The following is a 20,339-nucleotide window of genomic DNA, read 5'->3' as shown; positions in this document are numbered from 1 at the left end:
ATGTCTGGGGGAAGAAAACCAGGCCAGTTATTACAACCCAGAATAGGAATCAAGGGAAGTGATGCACCTAGTAAGGCAGTGTGGATGCAATGGCTCCTTCATAGAGAGCTACTGCATAGGCAGGTGTTAGAAAATGTTGGTCTTCAGTGGAGGGAGTCTGGGACCATAAATTGCCTTGCTCCATATCAACAATATATATGGTAGAGGTGGGTATGTATTCACTGATTTAATGGGTCAAATGAAATTGACTTGTGCTTAAAGCAATGTTGGACACATAAAGCCAGAAGAAATGAAAACTGTCTTTGTGTTTTCATACCATGAAAGCCATCCTAGCCTTAAAATGCCGTTGCCCAACGTGGGACGTATTTTACTGAATAATGCCCTTTTGTACTCTTAAGTGTTTTTCAGTTGAGTCTTATAAAGGCATTGTGTAGAACTTTTTTATCCCAGAAAATAGTGGTCATTGAAGCATTTTGGTGGACTTGTTACCACTTATATACAGTTCTAGCATAGATTTCTCTGATTTCCTGTGTGGTATTGATGTTTGGGAATAAACTGCAAAGAGCAATGATTTCCATATACTTTGCTGCTTAAATCCACGTGAATTTCTTAATTTCATGCCACGTTGCACCATTACACTGTGGTTGGCAACTTCCAAAATGGCCCCCACGATCCCCACTTCCTGGTAATTGATGTGGGAAACAAAGGCAGAAGAAAAATCATTACATTTCCTTACTCCCTACAGCCCACGGACAAGTCCCTGAAACAGGCAGAGTGACATTCCTCTGAGGACTCAGCTGCCTTGCTGTTAATACTCTGCAAAGGGCAAAAAGGCAATCTTAGCTCAACCCCCAGGATTCTGCAAGTCTACTTTAACATACAAAAATTCCTTTAGAAACTTCCTTTATCTCTACCCACCAAGATGCATGTTGACATTCATCCCCCAAGCATATGACCCACTGATATACATCCGAAGGGTCTCATGACTGAGTTTTTCCTAAACAATAATAATTGACCTTTCTCCAACAATGGCTAGCCCCCTCAGGATCCTGGAAATCTTGTTTCCAAAATACCTGGGAGGCTTGTGCTCTCCCTAACCCCCTCCCAACTTGAAAGTATATAATGGGCCACTCCTCATGACCCCAGTGCAGCTCTTTTCTGCCCACGTGTCCTGTCCCCGTGCTTTAATAAAACCACCTTTTTGCACCAAAGATGTCTCAAGAATTCTTTCTTGGCCATGGGCTTTGAACCCTAACGTCTCTCCTACATCAGTAGTCACACCTTGTGTAGTCCCCTCCCTTTGCGTGATGGCCGGACCTAGTGACTTGCTGTTGGCAAATAGAATATGGTGCAAGTGATAGGATATGGCTTCCAAGATCAAGTTCTAAAGATCATCACTTCAGCTTTGCCTTTTCTCTGGCTCTTCTTGCTTGCTCTCTCTGATGGAGCCAGATGCCATGTTGCAAACTGGCCTATGGAGAGACCTATGAGACAAAGAACAAAGAAAGACCTCTGGCCAAAAGCCAGCAAGGAATTGAGGCCTTCAGTCTCACAGTACGTAAGGAACTGAATCCTGCCCACAAGCACTTGAGCCTTCAGATGACTCTAGCTCCTGGCCAATACCTTGACCAGAGCCTGTGAGAGAGCCAGCTGAGCCACTCCCAGATTCTTGACCTGCAGAAAGTATAAAATCATAACTATTGTTATTTTAACTTGTTACATTTTAGGGTGATTTGTTAGGCAGCAATAGATGACTAACCCATACACTAAGGTCATTCTGCACTTAGATCTGTGGCCTATTCTTGTATCGTCCAATGAGGCAACACACAACTATGAAGACAAAACAATGAAACTTGAACTCCAGCTCCTGATGGGTAGAGAGGGGGCCCTGAGGTAGGAGGATGGCAACTGACCGTGACACACAGATTTTAAGGCTGCTGAGAAATGAAAGAGAATTACCTGCGACGTGGAAACAGGAAGTCCACCATTTGTAGCCATAAGACAAAAAGACCCGAGTGTATCTAATCTGCCCAACAGGGGGAAGCGGGAGGAAAGAGAAAAGCAAGGAGTAGCACCATGAATACCAGGCGCAGTCTGCATTGCACAGGGGGGAAGGGGCACATCCAGGCTTTGAGGAGCACCAAGGAGTCCTGGAAGAAAGTGACGATGGTGGTTTCAGGGGAAATGTGAAACATGCTTAAAAATAGATTTCTAAAATGTGATGCGTGATAAGAAGTAAAACATCTCTAACAACCACAACCACAACCCTCACAAAAGAAGAAGCCTCAGCCTCCCAGGCCTCTAGGTGACTAAACTATACTGGATTTTCTGGACAATTCCATAGGCCCAACAGACAGGAAAGAGCGAGAGAGTCAGGGATGTGAGAGTCCATTCTTTGTAACTGGACAAAAACACTTAAAGACAATAAGTACTATTTATTGATCACGGCACGAAGCAGTTTACCGTTTCTTGAAACTTCATGTTTTGCAGCTGAGGAAGCTAAGCCCTCACAACCAAGGCGTGTGACTGGTGGAGCCAGCGGAAACCCAGGTCACTTGATTCCGAAGCGCGACCTTTACCCACGGGTGCTGTTGGCAGCTGTAACAACCGTGCAGCCCAAGGTACGAGCAATCCGAACAGGATGGCCCTTGAGCTGAGCCATCCTGGGGACCCTTGCTGGGCCATGCTGGCCGGATCGCGGGAGGCGAGCGCGGTGACCAGGGAAGGAGGGGACCCCACACTTGCTCAGGTCACTGTTGACTGAGTATATGTTTATATACTAACAGGTCCTGCAGTCCTGTCCTTTGGTACTTAAGCATCCCATCAGATGTACCGGTGCGGGTGGGCAGAGAGCAACTCTGTTCCCAGCCAGTCTGGTCCCGGGCCTCCTTTCTGCAGGGTCCTGTCTCCACTTGTCACACAAAACCTGGACGTTTATTTCCAGCACAAACTGACTAAAAGTGAAGGAGAAACCAGACTGTCTGTTCTCTCGAGCATTTGTAGACAGACAACTTTTAAATAGAAGCACCCACATGGGATTCTGAAAGCTGCGCTGGCACGGTGAGTTCTGGTCGGAGATCCCTCTAGAAAGAGAAAACTCGAGCGACCGTCTTGTCTCGTGAAAAGGGGTGGGGGGTGGGATTTGGCTGTTTAGGGAAAAGCTGGTCTCTTCATCTCATGTAAAATCACAAGACCATGGTGTAAATTTAAAGTAGTCATAGAGTCGCCCTCCTCCAGCCTGGCTGGTTCATTTACGCTGAGTGCAGATTTGAGGAAGAAAGCCGTATATTTGGCCTTAGGCTGGGGGATGCCACTGACCGTGGAATATAAAGAAGTGCTTCTCCACCCTAGAGTCACCCTCCAAGGATTTTGGTAATCTGTCCGCGGTGTGGCCTGGCAACAAGATTAAAATCTCCCCCGATGATTGCCATGTGAAGCCCAGGGTGGGGATCACTGATCTAGAGGGATGGCAGGACGTTTGTAGGCACCACAGCTTGGATGGGGTTTTGCCACTTACAAGTTGGATCGAGTAAATGACCAGATTAGCCCGGTTCGTTTTCCCAATAAGCCACCCAGGTGTTGGCCCAGCTTTTCCCCTCTGGTGCATGGAGGGAACTGTGGTCTGGTCTTCGTGACTTGCCTCTCTGTTTTGTTTCCCCTGTTTGCACTTGAAGGGAGAATTAACGCTTGAACTTCTTCTTTGTGCTTCTGTTTTATCACCCTCAAAGTGAGAAGAATAGTCAGGGATTGGTAGCGGCTATTTTTGTCGCAGTCCTGCAGGGACATAGCTAATGAACCGGCCGGGGTGCTGTTGGAGCAGCATTTGGTGGCGAAAACTTGCAGAACCAGGGACAGTAGCAAGGGCGTGAAGCCCATTGCCTGGGGCATTCTAGCATGGCTGTGCCAGACACGGGAGAGAGACCCACACCCTGGGCTAAGCGAGAGGGTTAGGGAAGCCCAGACCCCTCCATGCATGAAGGTTCCTATAGAACTGTAACATGACAGAGCAAAAACCTTCCTGGTTGTAACTGAGCTGATATATGCAAGAACACTTCAACAGTTACAACATTATGCAAGGGAAGATGGAATTATTGTAAGTCTCCTATGTTTTCATGCATACCATAGTCCTACACATCCTTATTATTGCTCCTTGTTGGGATTTTCTGGGGCCATTTTCCAGATAGCGCAATATACCATTTCTCAAACTTCAATGTGCATGCCAATCACCCAGGGCTCCTCTTAAAATGTAGATTCTGATTCAGTGACCTGGATGGGGCCTGAGATTCTGCATTTCTGTATTTTCAGCATCTCAGTGATGCTGACGCTCCTTTTATAAAGAAGGTACCAAGCATTGTTCTAGTTGCTCCTCAAGGCACACATTATGGCCATCAAACATTGCCCATTGCCATCTTTCTCTGGTGTATTGGCCTCCGTTTAGGGGGGCCAGATGAAACATGTATGTCCCAAACATACTTAGGTAAAAGTTTACTTCTCGCTTGTCTGAAATTCAAACATAACGGGGCTTCCGGCTAAATCCGGCTACACTAAACCCCACTAGCCTCTTCCCACTTGTAATCTGCTGCCTGTAATCTGTTGGGGCAGCAGGAGTCGAAAACAGAGCTTGAAATGGGGGCTGCCAAGTGTAAGAAGCCCTCGATTTTTCCCCCCCGTTTACACTTGCTTCCCCATCGTGTCACACTATCTCTATTCTGACCAAATCTGTTTCCCCAACTCCTCACACCCGAGTTCTGAGACTCTGGCCCCCAGTTGCCTCCTCACCATCTCTGCCAGACTGTCTAGTGGGATTTCAAAACTAACGTGCTCAAAGCAGGACTTCTTGACCCAACCCCTCCCCGGCTCTCCCTGGGTTCTACCAGTTTCTCCTCCCCTAGCCTGCTTCCCCGTTTGTGGCACCAAGGGCCAGCAACCTAAGAGCCATTTGGGGTGATCTTTTCCACACACACCCCTTTCCAGTCCATCGACGTGGCCCTGGTGGCTCTCTCAGAACATTGCTCCAATCCATCTGTCCCTCTGTTAAAAAATGAAATTCAGCTGAGTACATTTTAAAGATCTTATTGACTTTATTCACTGATATTCATGACTCACTGAATAAGCAGCATCCGTTCTAGCAAATAGAATGGAGCTCCGAGAGCTGTACAGTATGAAAGACGTTTGTAGGTGGAAGGGGGTGGGACAGGGAACTTCCTGGGGAGGAATGGATTGTTTCAGGCAGTCACCTGCCTTTGGTGGCTGGCAGGGGTCCATCAGGCCAGTTACTTCACTGGTGCTGACCAGGTTATTCTAGATTGACTGGCTTAAGATCCCACTCCCGGGACAGGCTGAACCTGTAAGTAAGCCAAGTGATACGTCTCGGTTTGGTGATGTGGGCTTCACACAAGTGACTCCATTTTGGGCCTGTGGCTCCCTTTGGCCACCCCTCATTCCCACTGCTAAAATCCCTGTCTAGGCAATCACGCCCTCTTGCCTGGACTAGTGCATGGACTTACCTGGTCTAGACTCTCTTCTTGTCCCCTTGCCCCCCACTCCCCACAGAGCAGCAATCAGATAGACCCCTCACCTCCTCCCTCGCCAGCGGGCACACCCAAAACCCCGTAGCAGTTCCCTGTTGGGATTATTGACTAGAAGCTGGTTAAGTCTGCAACAGAGATTCCGAACTGGGGGTGATTTTGCACCCCCCACCCCGGGGCAATGTTTGGAGACACTTTGGGCTGTTATCACTAGGGGCATTACTGGCATCTAGTGGGTGGAGACCAGGGATGCTGCTGGGACAGCCCACGCACGGATGCCAAAGAATGTCCAGTCCCAAATGTCAGTCATGGAGAGGTGGAGAAATGGTGGCCTGAGGTGAGTGGGGTCCCAGTGCTGAAGATGAAAGAGTGAAGGACAGTTTCATGCTGACACACAGTGCTGCATTAATGAACACCTTCATTCTCCAGCTTCCTGCAGCTGCCCCAAGGGGGACCGCTCCTGGCTGGACAGATGCAGCAAAAGACATCAAGACACCGTGCTGAGAGCCTAGTGAGCTCCCACCAGGTACGCAAGCATTCAGTGGGATGCTTAGAGTTGATATAACATTGAACAAATGAAACCCCTAGTAAAGCGTAAAACAACTGAAAACCAGAGCCACGTGCGCTGAAGGGCTGTAGTTCCAGAGGTCCCAGGGGATGGCTGATGAAGGCCTTGAGCCAACGGGCCCTGCCGGCTGCCCAGAGAATTTGCAGAGAACAAAGGCCTCTGATTTTTTCCCCCAAGCTGTTAGCTTTAAGTGAAACAAGGGTAAGAAAGTTCCCTTTGGTGTCTCTTGACGATTAAAGGATGATGTAGGGAAAGTGTTTTGATTTCTCACAAAAACCATGAAATTTTTTTTCTTCCGTTGAAACATCTTTCCAATAACATTTCAACAAATTAACAAGGGCAACTTCAAAATGTGTGTTTCTTCCACCTTAAGAAAAATGTGACAACAACTGTTGTTCTTTTCCACTTCATTAAGCTGAACAGGCTTGAGATAAGGCCGGCCTTTCCTGCTACTGAGTAATCCCATGGAGTATGAATAAAGCCACCAAAGAACGAATAGTTGCTAATGATCTCCCTCCACTAGCTTTCCTGTTAGCCATTTTTTCCTGTTAGCCATGTTCCCCCTGCTGGGCAGGAAGCAGTCTATGGCGTGGTTTACCAGAGAAGCCCCTCTAATCTCCTGTCACTTGATAGGCAAAACCCAAACCTATCTTTGTCCAACAGCTCTCAGGAGCCCCACAGTGACAAATAGATGAAGTAACATGGCGGCGGTCCACGGGGTTGGTGGGAATGCAGAGGACTCCATGAGAGACACAAAATGGATGCCTTTAGGAATCAGATATTTAGGGGTTTCGGATGGTGAAGGAGTTCTCAACTCTGGCTGCGTGTTAGAATCACCTGGAAAGCTTTTTAAAAGTATCAGTGCCTGGGCTGGGCCCCACTCTCAGAGTTTCAGATTCAGTTGGCCTGGGGAAGGCCCGGGGCATTGGGATACTTTGAAAGTTTCCCAAGTGAGTCTAGAGGACACTGAGGGTTGAGAAGTACTGCCCTAGCCCAGGATTTCTCCACCATAGTGCTGGTGGTATTTTGGGCCAGATCGTTCTGTGCTGTGGGGGAGGCTGTCCTGTGTGCTTAGGGTGTTTAGGAGCATCTCTGGGCTCTACCGATGGGAGGCCAGTAACATCCCCTCCTCCTGTTGTGACAACCAAAAATGTCTCCAGATATTGCCAAATGTCAAATGTCCCCTGAGGGACAAAATTGCCCCCCCCCTCCCCGCCCCAATCCCCTGCATTGAGAATCACTGTCTTGGCCTTCGTGTGCAGAACGTAGTTCACTGGTGACCACACCAATGGTGTGGTTGGGGGAATGGGAGTGGAAGTTCAGCTCTCCGAAATAAAGATCTAAGGAATGAAAGAACTGTTCACGGTCCCATCCTCAGCCTCAAGGTGGGATCAGTGGTGCCTTCCATAACTCTACACTGAAATACCTTTCCTCTCAATTACAGACATACACAGACTACATTGGCTCTGTAATAAGTTATGGTCTATATATTGAATATACAAATCCATAGGCAAAATTGTTTGTATGACATTAAAGATCTATCTCTGAGAGGAGAAGAAGACAACGCATTCCCTCTCTAATCGAGTTATGTGTTCCCATACGTGGCCACCTCCCTTCCATTCCCTGCTGCTCCTGGGATAACTTTCCCGCTTTGGGGACTCCAACATCGCTGTCACCAGCCACCAGTCACATGTGGGTTGGAAGATTTCAGCTTAAATTAATATAAGGGAGATAAAAGTAGAAATTCAGTTTCTCAGGCACACGAGCCACATTCCAGTTGCTCAGTAGTCAGGCATGACTAGTGGCTACGATATTTTAATGCCACTAGCAAACATTCTCATCATGGCAGGGAGTTCTGTCGGATAGCCCTGTTTAACCGTAGAGCTTCTGGTGACATTTTCACGCTTACGTGTCCCTGCTAGTGCCCCACTGCTTCTTGGACCAGATTAGCTTGGCATTTAGGATGGTTCACGACATAACCCCAGCTGTCCCTCCCAGAGCCCCCTCTGCCCCTCTGTCTCCCGTGTACAGCTCACCACCCGATAGCAGAGACCACCACGCTCTTCCACCTCCATGGCTCTCCCTGTGCTGTTTCCTTTGCTGCGAATGCTATTTCTCTAACTTCTTCACTAGGAAAACTCACTCTTGAGCCTCAGATTCAGTTCAAAGTCATCTGCGTTCATGTCTCTTATGCGTAAGGCAGAGCTCCTGGAGGTCGAGGAGGGGCTCCCGTCCTCTTTGCATCGCCGAAGGCTAGCACTGTGTGGGCACCCACATCTCAAGCAAAAGAATTAATCAACTAGCTAATGAATGAAGGCGGCACGATAGACACATTTAACACCACAGAAGTCCCAACAACCCACACTTGGATGAAACTGATGGTGCCTCCTTGCGAGAAGAACATCTGCCTTTTATTTTCCGAGCAGAGTGAGCAGATCTGGTGACTCTGGGCTCTTGGCTGGGATAGAAGATAAATGCCCTTAAAGCTTGTATCTGATGGGTTGATAGTCTCGGAGAGTAAGAAAGAAAATAAAGGGGAAATTTAGCGCTCTCCTATGAGGATTTCAACTCTTCTATCAGTGGAGCAGAAATACCTCAAGAGAAAGAATATTTAAATAGTAAAAAACCAAACCAAAACAAAGGCAACAACAACAGAGAGGACCAGCTTAGCATTATAGCTGCACAGTGTTTCTTCCCTGGACCATTCTTAACTCTCTCTAAAGGGTAGTTTGTCTCTATTACAGACCCCAGTGTTGTATCTTACACTTCCTTTCTTTTTCCCTCAGCACCTAACATGGTGTCCAGCACACAGCTTCACCTCCTCCAGGAAGCCTTCCTTGACTTCCCCTGACAACCCCTCTTCTATGATCCGGAAACACCATGTACACTGCTTCATCATGTACTAACTTGTCTTACATACTCTCTCTTTAATGTCACTGTGTTTTTCCTCAGGTCAGAGACTATATCTTACTCTTCTTTGAGTTTTCATGGCTATTAAGAGTGTCTGACACTGCAATAGATCTTTGATAAATGAATAAATCTTGGTAGTGGACAATCCAGGTTTTAAAGGAGAACGACAGTATTTCTTTGCAATAGTTAACAGTATTAGTAGGAATTTTTAGAATTTGAAAGGAGGAGTGGGGGAAACTTTATGATTGTGAATTTTTTTGGATTTAAAAAAACCTTTGGGTGGCTTAGTTGGTTAAGCATCCAACTCTCGATCTCAGCTTGGGTCTTGGTCTCAGGGTTGTGAGTTCAGGCCCTGCATTGGGTTCCACGCTGGGCATGGAGCCTACTTAAAAAAATAAATGCATTTGTTAAAAAAACAAACAAACAAACAAATCTTTGGCGTTACTTGGTCTGGATAAAGACACAACGATCATTAAATAATTCTAGCAAGTAGAGACAATTCTAGAAAAAGAATCCATGCAAGATTCCTTTTAAACCTGTTGATTTCAATCCAATGAATAAATATTGAAGACTTAGGATGAGCAAATAACTCTGCCAAGAGAGAAAAAAGAAAATACTTCTGCCACTTAACATTTCATAATTCTGTGACCTTATGATTCGGAACGCCTACAGAAGGTATTTTTAAACCTTGGTAGTCACATGGGGTAGATTTACATGAAGAACCAGGCATGATGGAGTCAGACCTTGCTCTCATCAAAGTTGCACTACGAACTGGTGCCAACGGGTCACTTTCAGATTCAGGCCATCGGTTTATGGCTTCACCCCAGAGTGGGCTAGACAATCACGTGCCACTTGGCAGTTTTCAAGGTGCACGTTCTTGCTGTTTAATGTTCTGTCCCTTCCTCCAGCAGCCAGGTGGTTAATTGCCCTTCCTTAAGCACATGCACATGCACAGAAAAGGTGTGAGGAAGGGCCCTGGGAAGGGGAGCCTCTCACACAGCCCTGCCGAGTCATAGGATTGTCGACCCAAGGATGGTGCCTGAAAGCCTTTTCAGCCACACAAAACCCTGGGTTTCTTCATTAGCATATCAGAGGTGGCACAGTGGTGGGAAATGCCACAGGCAACAAAGGACACAGCTCAGTGGCATTTTGTCATTGGTGCTTACAGAAGCAGAAAAAATGATCTTCGGGCCAGGGCTGCAGTGATAGACAGATGTTGACATATTTTCTTGGGTGACCAATGTCTGCCCAGCACCCCGCCCTCCTCTTGATATGTACTCAAGGCTGCCCATCCCCCTCCAAGAGCACAGTTCCTGGACCAGTACACGAGAAAGCGCCGTGTACCAGTCAAAACCTTCCTCTAGCTAAAATGAAGACATAGTTTCAGTTTTAACTTCATTGTGCCTGGAAGGGACTTGCCCTTTTCTTCCAGACTTGAGAGCCTTAGCGGAAACATGATGTGACGATAAATAGGAGAATCGGTTGCCAGTAGCTAATACCGTCACAGAGACTGAATCACTGTTTATGTCACCGTAACTCTTGTCAGGAACCTGCCATCTTATCATTTCATCCTGAAAGGGAGGAACGGCGTTTAGTGACAAAGTAATTTCACATTCTCATTGTTAAATGATTTCCCTTCTGTGATCTATACTCTCTAGCAGTGGTTCTCAAGCGGGGGGGATTCTGCCCCAAGTGGACACTGGGCAGTGTCTGGAGACATTTCTGGTTGTCACAAGGAAGGGCTGTGTGTGCTACAGGCACCTAGTGGGTCCAGGCGAGGGATGCTGCTCAGCATCCAACAATGCACAGGGTGGCCCTGTATGACAAAGACTTCTTTGGTTCAAAATGTCAGTAGTGCCGAGGCTGAGAAGCTCTGCTCTGTGGCCTTTTTTGTGAATATAATTTACAAATTCCCATCAAGACAAATTGCTACTGATGAACGGGCACCTCGAGGGACTTAAGTTCCCATGTTCACTATATTAATTTGGAATATGGAACCATTTTTGACAAAGAAACAGGACCTACAGGATAATTTCTCATCTTTGGCTGTATCATTGGAAGATTTGATCTAAGCAGTGGGTGTAAAATTTTAGAAAATTGTATATTGAGCACAGAGGGGTGAAAATTTTCCTACGCGCAGTAATTCTGCTTGCTTACAGCCAACAACGTGTCTTTACTTCACGCTCAGCTGAGTCTTAAATATACTCCAAATGGCATGAAATGTGATTAAAGAATTCTTCCTCCTCACTTGGAAATATTTATAACCTCTTAGAATATGACACATTGGGGTAAAATATACATTGTTCAAATATGCATGCGTTATATATATTTTTATATATATATATATACACACACACACATATATAATTAAATCTATATCTAAAATCACATGTTGTAGTAGGTTTATGTTATTTCATATCATGTTTTCCCAAATCAAAATATTTTCAGTTCGATATTTAGAAATCAGAATATCAGTAATCTCATATATACACATATGCATCCACATATATAAATAGATACAGATGTATAGAAAATCATATACAGCTGACCCTTGAACAGTGTGGCTATTAGGGGTGTTCACCCCCTGTGCAGTCAAAAATCTGTATATAATTTTTGACTCTCCCAAAACTTTACTACTAATAGCCTACTGTTGACCAGAAGCCTTGTCGATACCATAAACAGTTGGTTAACACTTTTTTTGTATAGGTATTATATACTGTATTCCTGCAAGAAAGTAAGCTAGAGGAAAGAAAGCATGATTAAGAAATTCATAAGGATGAGAAAATACACTTACAGTAGTGTACTGTATTTACTGAGAAAAAAAATCCGCATATAAGTAGACTCATGAAGTTCGAACCTGTGTTGGTCAAGGGCCAACTGTGTTGTTTTCCTTAGATACCAGTTGTTCTACCCAAGTAGCTAAACCACTCCAGATCCAAAACTCTAAGGACTATTGATCACTAGTTATTATATACATTGCTTTATAAGTTAGCTAAGTACCTTCTTTGTAGTGTCAAGTAGATGTTAGATGCCAGGGGAAAAAAAATGATAGACGATTATAATGAACTTTATAAAGAGAAACATAAAATAGAGACCAAAGTGAATTGCCTTAATCCATCTTCAGTTATCTTATAGTCTGTAGAATATATGGTTTTTTTCCTTAAAAGTTCCTAATTAAAATTATTCTATTGTTTAAAAATCACTCAGGCCTGAGACACTGCCCAAATCAGAGTATGTGCTCTGGTGAAGATATTTCATATTTCACCATTTGAAAAAATAGTTTTACTTTCTGTAAAACACAGTGGTTCATATGAGAATCAATTGAGCTTTAAAAGCATACTCAATTCTGGGGCGCCTGGGTGGCTCAGTCGGTGAGCGTCTGCCTTCGGCTCAGGTCATCGTCCCAGGGTCCTGGGATCGAGCCCCGCGTCAGGCTCCCTGCTCCGCGGGAAGCCTGCTTCTCCCTCTCCCACTCCCCCTGCTTGTGTTCCCTCTCTTGCTGTGTCTCTCTCTGTCAAATAAATAAATAAAATCTTTAAAAAAAAAAAAAAGCATACTCAATTCTTAGGCTTCACTCAGACTGATCAGATTAGAATAACTGAGGATGACATTAAAACAAAATAATACACACACACACACACACGTATACACACATCAGGCCAGTCCACCATGCCTCCATAGTGGGAAGGCTGGCTGGAAACCCAGTTCTAAAGCACAGACTACCAGAGACCACCAAACTGGCAGGTAAACTGGGCAAATATTGCCCCATAGAGATGGTAACGACATTTCTCTGTCTTAGTCTGGTGGAGGCAGGGAGTGGAAATCGTCCAGGAGAATACTTTTGGTATGTTAACAACTTAGCAATGATTCATTCCTTTTTTTTTTTTTTTTAAGATTTTATTTATTCATTTGAGAGAGAGCACAAGCAGGGGGAGCAGCAGAGGGAGAGGGAGAAGCAGACTCCCCACCGAGCAGGGCGCCCGACGTAGGGCTCAATCCCAGGACCCTGGGATCATGACCTGAGCCGAAGGCAGAGGCTGAATCGACTGAGCCACCCAAGCACCCGCGATGATTCATTCTTTAAATTGCCATCTTGAATGAGAAGAGCACCTTGGTATAAAGTAAAGAATGCTTGGGGTGCCTGGCTGGCTCAGTTGGTAGAGCGTGCGATTCTTGATCTCGGGTTTGTAGGTTCCAGCCCCACGTGGGGTGTACAGATTGCTTGAAAATAAACAAACAAACAAGGATTGCTAGAATCCAGGCGGTGTTCTTAAATCTGGCTCTTTCTCCGACTAAGCTATGGGTGAGCTGTGTCAAGTACCTTCATGCTGCCTAGCCTCAGTTTACTCACCTAGAGAATGAGAGGGCTTGGTTATGTGATTTCTACTGTTTCATTTAATTTAGAAAGAAAAATAACTGAATTTAGAAAAAAATGAACGAATTTAACATTTTATATTTTTTATAAATTTATAAACCATTATATGACAAAATAATATACAATTTATAAAGGAATTTGGGGCAATCTGTCAGAAATATATTTCATCCTGTCATGAAAATGGGCCTAGTGTTTTGGTTATATGATATTTCTATAGCTTGCTATATCTTAGACTGGTGATCAGCAAATTTTTCTGTAAAGGAGCAGATAGTCAATATCTTAGGCTTTGAGGAGCAGGCTCCAGGAAATGTCTGTTGTGTAATCTTTTCTTTTTAGTCATTTAAACATGTGAAAAACAGGTGATGGGCAGGATTTGCTGACCCTTGTTTTAAACAATAAAATTTACATTTGCGTAAAACCCAAATTGCTTGCTTTATGACAACAACAACCAACCTACTAGAAGCTCTTGTTACACGTTGTTACATGGAAGCTGAATTTAGACAAAAAAGAAGCCCGCTGAAGTTGATCCCTAATGCCTCCTGGGGCCAACCAGCCATCTGCTGGCTGACCAGCTTATCCAGTTTTAGCCCTGAAGTCCCAAGTCCCAGGAACCCGGCATGGTTGGTCACCATCCACATAAAACCCTTGGACAGGTTTATTTCATGGGAAATCTGGGACCAAATTAAAAGGTAAAAAGTTTGAAATGGAAATGCTTTCAGGAGCTTTGATACATAAACAGCAGGCCAAGACCCCAGCTGGAAGACTTTAAAGGGAAAATTACAAGAGACTATTTTTGTAGTCCTTTTTTGGATCAAGCTTGATTGAGCCTAAATCTGCCTTCCAGTTACAAGTCCCAACCCAACAGGCTGCAGATGAGGAAAAGGCTTATTCACAGGCGTGGCAGGTGGTTTTGAGTACAAGTTTATACATCCCCTGGAGATGATAAATGCTAGATGTTAGGATGAAACACAGCCCAACCTTATTACTCAAAAGTGACAGAGTTTATAATTACTTCCTGGGTTAGTCTGAGAAAGACACGTGGCATGGACCTAGCTGTGAGCCTAACTATGAATACGAAAAATTACTAGTTGGGACTGCTTTGGAAACAGCCAGGAATAAAAGCGAGAACAGGATTGTCAACATGCTTCTATGTGCATTATTATCATTAATTTGAATCTTTAAGACTGCAAACTCGAAACTCAAAGGCCATTTTTCTCTTAGGAACTTGCCTTGAAATTAGGTACACTGACCCTAGGGGAACTTTGTTGTGACCACATGGCTTTCCATTTGTACTTTATAAAAACAGGAACCCTTGTTAAGACATAAATACTAAAAAGCAGATCTGATAGCTTGAAAGAGGACGTCGTTGAGTAAAACAAAATCCAGGAGATAATTTAGAATCTTTTGCAATATTTTTTTCATTGTCATCAGTTTGTTCCCATTCTGATCCTAGTTTGGAGCAGTGGTAGTGTCTTTACGACTCATCCTGTTTGGGTCATAAAAGCATCTCTTTTTTTCTTGGCATCAAAACCTCTTGCATCTTTTGAAGCTATGGCTGTGGGTAGTTCTCTTTAGAATCTCCTTTAGCAGAATCAGTGATGCTGGAAAATAATCACACATTTCTCTTAAATGGATCTTCCTGCCCCTTCCATGGTATTAAATCCAGGGGAAAGAGGGGAGACCCATTTAGGGAGTGACTTGATATCTTGATTCTACAAGAAACCCAGCAATGAGTCTTTCCCTAAGTGGAAACTTTGCTTCGTTGTAAGGAGAGAGGGGTGGGGTGTTAGGGCCACAAACTAGGGAGGTTCGGAGTGGAGCAAGGTATCATGGGGGAGCAAACAAAGAGACCAGGGACCACTTGGGCATACTGAGCATGGCCATGCAGGGTCTGAGAGGTGGAATTTGAAGGAAATATTAAAGTAGTACTTCACCAGGGCACCTGGCTGGCTCAGTGGGTGAAGTGTCCAACTCTTGATTTCGGCTCGGGTCATGATCTCAGGGTCGTGGGGTTGAGCCCCTTGTTGAGCCTCTCATGTGGCTCTACACTCAGTGGGGAGTCTGCTTGAGATTCTCTCCCTCTCCCTCTGCCCAACCCCCCACCCCCGTGCTCGTTCGCTCTCTCTCTCTCTCTCAAATAATAATAAATACATCTTTAAAGTAGTGCTTCATCAACTCTCTGCCAAGGCATGTAAATGCATATTACAGTACAAAATGTGATACGTGTGTCATAGGTTCTGTTACTCACCCACTGCCATTCACTCAACTCCGGAAAGCAAGTGGATATCCACTTCCTATTTTACCTGGTGACAAAGCAGGAAGCTCTTAATCATGTTTCATTGCATTTTAGTATCTAACTTCCAACACCACTGGGTGAATGTAAGTTAAGTGTTTCAAGATTAGTTTCTGAGCTACACCTAAGTACAGGAACTGCTTTTTCTCAATGGCCTACGTATATAGATGAGGACTTAACCCTGCTCCCTTACAAACTCCTCCACTGAACGATGGCTGACATTGAGCCCCATCCAAACCCAACTTTGAGGCCTGAGCCAAATGCCCCAACTCTCCCTGGCCCCCTGTGCTTTCCACTGACCCCCCACCCCCGAGTCAATCCCTGGCTTCAATATTGTTCACAGGAGAGTCCATTCCCTGGCTCCCTGCTACTCTCTCAGGTCAATCCTGTTGCCCTTTGCTACAAGATCTCCCCAGGCCACAGTCCCTCTTTTGTGTATTTTCTCCTTCTTAGACTAGTTATTAAACCATAGTCTCTCAGCTCAAGCCTTGCCTTCTGGACTCTGCCCTCTGATGCTGGGGCTGGAACTCTGCAAACCTCATGGCCCCTTTGCCATCTGTCTCCCTGTTTGGCTGTCCCAGTAAGGGTGCTAGCTGGGGAGAGAAGCACGAGGGACAGAGGACGTGACTTCTTCCCATTTGCTTGCTGGTCCTGCCAGGGTCACCCTGGCCATGCTTCCTTGCCCTGTAGCTGTTGCTTCCAGGAATAGTTGGTTCCGATTTCCAGTATTATTCTCCATCCCCTTAAAGGTACCAACACCAGCCAACTAGCAGCTGCCTCCTCAGAAGTCTGGAGCCTGGCTGTACAAGCCTCTGCTCATAGATGTGGGGTTCTGATAGCCCCAACTTCTCTCTGCTCCTGTAGGCCCGGGAGTGACCACTGCTTCCAGGAGCAGTGACTACTTCTGTGTCACTACAGTCTTCCCTCCATGACTTCTCAGTCCTCTAATACCTATTTCACTAAACTCTCTGTTAAAATAACTGGTGTGTTTCCTCCTTGTTTAGTTGCTTCTCTCTTTCTCTCTCTCTCTTTTTAAGTTTATTTATTTATTTATTTATTTATTTTTAGTAATCTCTACACCCAATGTGGGGCTTGAACTCATGACCGTGAGATTACGAGTCGCATGTTCTTCTGACTGAGCCATCTTGGCACCCCTTTTCGTTGCTTCTTGACGGAGACTCTTCTCTGTAGGCTTCTAAGGTTCAGATTCCTCAAACATGTCACGTATCAATAGGAGGGAGCCTAGAAACATCCCTTCCAACTTATCCAGCGTTGACTGTCCCCTCACTGGGGTCTATGTGCTTATATAAAGTGGTCCCCAAAGGGGGCTCCTCCTTCTCAGATCCACACACCCCACATACCCATGCCTGCTGCATGGATTGGCCACACGCCAATGGTTCTGCCCAAGGGTTCTCTTTCATCTTTACTCAGAAAAAAATCAACCTGCCTGCTAGGGAACCACAACAAATAGCCTGGATTCCAGAACATTCCTATCATTGATTCCATCCATAGCAGGATGACCTGTATCTTATTCAGGGGCAGCCTGCTTCCCATTCTGACTATTTGGGAGAGTTGGCCCCTCCCCAGAAGGCCACACACTAGGTGATCAGAGGGCTTCTAGACAAGCCCTAAGACTCCTCATTTTAGGTCCTTGAGTCCCTTCTTAGATACACTTAGAGTCTATAAAATGGACCTTAAAAATTATCTATCATCTATTCCAACCTTTCATTTTAAGGAGGACCTATACATTCTATATTTCTTTTTAAATGACAGTTTTGGGCAAATAAAAATTGGCTGAAAAGATAATTCACAGAACACTAATATTCCCTTTGCCCGATGCTGTAAAACAGCCAAGGTATTCAAAGAAATCTTATAAAATACATTTAGACCATGCACATCTTCAAGCCATGGGGTTACAATCTCAACAAATGCCAGGTTTGGGAACATGTAGATTTTATGGAAGAGCACTAAAGCAATTTTCCTATGATTATTCAGCAGCTGCCACTCCTGAAAATTGTAATTGCAGAGAAATAGAATGTTCTTACATCATGATGAGGGGAGGCAATGTTCTGTGATCTGGAGCATGCAATCCTAGTGAGGAGTACAGCATATAATCTGAATATCTTGAATATAAAATGAAAATATTGTTAGGGCATATGAGGCCAGCATTCTTCAGTTAGTCAAAATCGTTGACAATATTTTGGTCCTTCGAACATCAGTGGTCACATTCTGATGTGATCCCATGTAATCCTCTGTGTGTTCTAGTTTTGATATTTGATTATGACATTCCCACCACTATTAAACAACCACGCTATGTACATTTAAAAAGCACTTTAAACAATGAACTCTTTCTTTTCCCCATAAATGTACAATAGCAGCCCAAGTTGAAAAACAGGGATGGGTCTCCGCAGTAATGTTTAAATGTCTTCGTTCCCTTCATGATGTTAGTGCTATGGTTATCTGTTCGTTTTGTATACGAACATAGCAAACTCCCCCAAATCATAGTTTAAACCAGCAAACATCTGTTATCTCACCACGTCTGTGAATCAGGAAGTCAAGAGCACCTTAGCTGGGTGATGGCTCTTGGACCCTCATGAGGTTGCAGTCAGGCTGTTGACCAGGGCTGCAGTCCCCTGAACATTGGGCTGGGGTTGGAGGATCAGTTTGCAGGCTCCCCCATGTGATTATCGGCTCGCCTCAGTTCCAGGGGGCTGTTGGCCAGAAACTTCAGGTCCTCCGTAGGCCCGATCAAAACAGAACAGTGTGTTTCCCTCAGAACACGTAATTTTTGAGACCCTGCTCACAATTCTTTTGGATATATACCCAGTAGTGGAATTACTGGATCATGTAGTAGTTCTAGATTTAATTTTTGGAGGACTTGTCATACCCTTTCATACTGCTTGTACCATTTTACCATCTTGTCAGCAGGGCACAAGGGTTTCAATTACTCCACATCCTCAGTACTATTTGTTTTTCTTTTCTTTTCTTTTTTTTTTTTAAGCCATCATAATGGGTGTGAGGTGGTATCTCATTGTGGTGTTGATGTGCATTTCTCTAATGGGTGAGTGATGTTGAGCATCTTGTCATGTGCTTGTTGGCGATTTGGAGAAATGTCTGTTCAAGCCTTTTGGCCATTTTTTAAAATTTTTTTTATTTTTTAAAGATTTTATTTATTTGACAGAGAGAGACAGAGCGAGAGAGGGAACACAAGCAGGGGGAGTGGGAGAGGGAGAAGCAGGCTTCCCGCTGAGCAGGGAGCCCGATGTGGGGCTCGATCCCAGGACTCTGGGATCATGACCCGAGCTGAAGGCAGACGCTTAACGACTGAGCCACCCAGGCGCCCCATCTTTTGGCCGTTTTTAAATCATGGTATTTGTTGTTATTCTTATTGAGTTGTAGTTCTATGTTCTAATTATTCACCCCTTATCAGATAGATGATTTGCAAAGATTTTCTCCCATAGGTTGCCTTTTCCCTTTGTTGATTATGCCCTTGGATAGACCAGCTTTGTTTTCTTTTGCTTTGTTTTGTTGGTTGGTTGGTTTGTTGATGTCTGATCTTATTGATTTGTTACTCTTAGAAAATCCTTTTTGACTAGACTCAGACTTGGAGGTAGAAGCTCTCGGAGAGGACAACCTCCGTCTCTTGGCAATCTGTTCCTGGCGTTTTCCTTTGTCCTCCTTCATCCTCTTGGCCAAAAGTTTAGCATATTCTGCAGGCTCGTCCTTATTTTCCTTAGTATGCTGTTTCTTCAGAGAGATACACCGTCATTTGCGTTGGCAGACACGTGGAATAACAAGACGCTGAATCTTGGTCGCTTTGGTTCTAGGTTTCTTACTGTCTTTGTTTAGGGCCTTTCTCACAACATACTGGTGGACATCACCTCTAGAGAGATTGAAAAGTTTATGGATTCTGCTGGCTCTTTTGGGCCCCGGGTGATGGGGCACAGTATAATCAGTGAGTCCAGGAATATCCTTGTCCTCTTTTTTCACAACGACCAAGCTGAGAACATTGAGATTGATATCCACAGTGCAACCCTGAGCAGATTTGTGCTTTCTTTCTCCAGTCCTCCTTGGTCTGTAGCAGGAATGCCCCTACTCAGGCACAGGTGGACATGGCCATGGGTCAAGACACCCTGCTTCCTGGGGAAGCTTTGTTTCTCATTACCACCACTGATTTGGACCATGTAACCCTTCCATTCTTTACCCAGAGCATCAGCAGCAACTTCTGTAGCCATATCCTTCTTCTTCTCTTTTTTTAATTCTTTAAAATTTAAGTTCAGTAAGCCAACATATAGTAGTACATCATTAGTTTTTGATGTAGTGTTCAATGATTCATTAGTTGCGTAACACCCAGTGCTCATCTGCTTCTCATAAAAGGTACGAAGTTTGCATTCATTATTCACTTTACTGAGTTTCTGGCAGCCAGTATCTGGGAAAGAGATGTTCATCTTTATCCTAAAGCTGCCTACTGCCTCCAAGGCACCACAAAAAAAGAGTGATACACAAACGCTTTTAAGTTTGGTAGAGTCTCGTTTGTCTATTTTTGCTTCTGTTTTCAGTACTTTTGGTGTCATTTCCAAGAAATCATTGTCAAATCCAAAGTCACGAAGCTCTTAGCTTTATGCTTTTGTCAGGGAGGAAGACCGTGTCCTCTGCCCTTCAAGG

At 44.7% G+C, this 20,339-nt stretch overlaps 1 pseudogene; it reads right to left on the bottom strand.

Annotated features, from left to right (window-relative positions):
* LOC118541328 (small ribosomal subunit protein eS6 pseudogene) overlaps positions 1-20,122 on the bottom strand; it is a 52,592-nt pseudogene extending 32,470 nt beyond the window's left edge.
* Between the last annotated feature and the right edge of the window lie 217 nt (positions 20,123-20,339).

Source organism: Halichoerus grypus, chromosome X (assembly GCF_964656455.1).
Source record: "Halichoerus grypus chromosome X, mHalGry1.hap1.1, whole genome shotgun sequence".
Classification (NCBI taxonomy): Eukaryota; Metazoa; Chordata; class Mammalia; order Carnivora; family Phocidae; genus Halichoerus; species Halichoerus grypus.
The sequence above is the reverse complement of the archived record's forward strand: the minus strand, read 5'-3'. Positions and strand labels throughout refer to the sequence as shown.